Raw genomic sequence first — 2,295 nt, forward strand, 5'->3', positions numbered from 1 at the left:
TGCCTGCGGTCCGGCTGTCCTTTCTAGGCTAATAAAGACGGTGCTGTATTCTAATTGTAAACTCCTTTTAAAAACCGTTAAGTTATTCTTCCTTTTTTTGTGTGCAGTGACAGCGGGCCGTTGTGATTTATTTGGGACAACAGTGATGGGACGATTGTGACCAAGTACAGGGTTGGAAACCATGCTAGTCCCCAGCTTGAGGAGGAAATCCCAGAGCCCAGAAAGCACCCTCGCCCAGCCCCGCCTCCCTGGGGGCACTGGCCTGCATTTCCTACCCCGGCCCTTCTGCAAACCCTTCCTCTAAAGCCTTCAAACACCTCTGTGAACCAGACTTCAAGTTCACCGCCCGTAACATCTAACTTGAAGCTTAAAAAGGACGGTGGAGGCTTTCAGCGTCCAGATGGTCCTGGCACTTTGCACGTGAAGTTCACGTTGCATTTTTTGCCCCAAACTTTTGCACTCACCGCTAAGACTTTGATACAGATCTGTAGTCCTCCCCTAAGGAACTCCGTCCCGCCCCTGTGTGCAGAAGAAATCCCAGCTCCCATCCATGACTCCCTGGTGCTGAGACCCGGGAGGTATGGAGCACACGCCCCTTCACTGTCCTGCAAGATCGGACTTTCAGGGGTTGGGAACAGCATGTGAACTGCTCAAAAATGAGACGAGCCTATGTTCAGAGAGGACAAAGGGCATCACCCAGAACCCAGGGCATGAGGAGGGACAGTGGACCCCAGTGGCTCTTCTTGGGGAGGACTGACAAACGGGTGGGTAGGGGGTGGGGGGAGGAGGCAATTAAATAAAACACAACAATCAAGCCAACCTTTAAATAGCAACTTTTAAAAATATAAAAACAGCTCATTACAATGACTTTTCATTTTCTTTTTTTTCTTCAGGAAATCAGCTTTTTCTACCCTCGCCCTCCCTTGTGGCTGGAGCCTTCACAAGACGGCAGATGAACCAGAGAAAGAGAGAGAAATTCTGTAGACGGCCCCTCCCCCACCCTCAGAAAGGTACAGGGGGGGCCTCACCAGTCTCCAAGGCCCCTGGGCCCCCCCCCGCCCCCGTCAGGGGAGCTGTTCGCCCAGAGCAAGATCACTGAAGACCAGAAGTTTCCACTGGAGCCCCTCCTTCCTTCTCACCAGACAGAATCACACATTATAAAATAATCCATAAAAATGCAATATCAAAATTATCTTCCATATGCTACATCCATGGAGAGCCCACCATCAGGGCTCACATCGGCCTTTACCTTTTCCTTAAAAGACGACGACGAAAAAAAAAAAAGACCAAGGGAGGGAGGGAAAAAACCAAAACAAAACAAACTGACAAACCCAAATCCTAATACCTCAGAACATTCTGGTACCAACATGTGGTACCTGCAGGAGACCACTTGCTACCTGTCATCTGTTGGGGCTCAAAAGAGAGAGAGACTACAACCGCAAGAAGTCGCCACAGTGTCGGGATCAGGGTCCCCACCCGAGCCCTGGTCCCCCAGCCCTGCTGTGCTACCCAGGGTGGGGCTGGGGGAGACAATCCCTTCGGGCTCCCAACCCTGCAGGTGGATTACACTTTGCCCCTCTAGGGAGAGAGGAAGGGGTCAGAGGCAGGAAAAGGGGGAGAAGGCGTTTTATAAAGGATGTCAATTCTAATTCTTTTTATTCAAATAAAAAAAAAAAAAAGCACCCACATCAGTCGCTATTTTTCTCTGGTAGCTCCCTGAGCTGAGTTGCCATATGCTTTCCGCTTTTTGTCCTTTTTAGGTCGTGTCCGAAGATCAAGGACCAGGGATGGGGCTCCTTTTGAACCTCCATTTCTCCTCACCGTAACCAAGTGTGCACCAAAGAGAGAGAGCGAGGCAAGAGGGAAAGACAGAGCAAGAGTCGGACCCCTGAGAGAGAGGGAGGCGAGCGCAGGAGGCCACAGAGAATCAGACCTTTGTCTGATGGCCCAGGCTGCCACCAAGCGCGCGCGGCCCGGCCATCGCCGGTGGGTCCTACCAGCCTTGGGCAGCTCCCAAGTCCACGGGGAGGCGCGCTCGGCCCGGGGGCGGGGGGGGGGGGGGGGCGGGCCCGGCCCGCTGGTTGCCGGCCCGCGGTGCCGTCCCCCCCCCCCCCCCCCCCCCCCCCCTTTGGCCCCCCCCCCCCGCCCCCCCCCCCCAAAAGGGGATGCCCCTTTAAAAAAAAAAAAAAAAAAAAAAGCCACCACCACGAGTGGGTTACAAATACAGCAGGCGAAGTACACGGCTAGCGTTTTCGGTGGGAAGGGGCCCCCTCCCCCACTGACCAGTCCAAGATA

Source organism: Panthera uncia, assembly GCF_023721935.1.
Source record: "Panthera uncia isolate 11264 chromosome B3 unlocalized genomic scaffold, Puncia_PCG_1.0 HiC_scaffold_1, whole genome shotgun sequence".
In the NCBI taxonomy this organism is placed as follows: domain Eukaryota; kingdom Metazoa; phylum Chordata; class Mammalia; order Carnivora; family Felidae; genus Panthera; species Panthera uncia.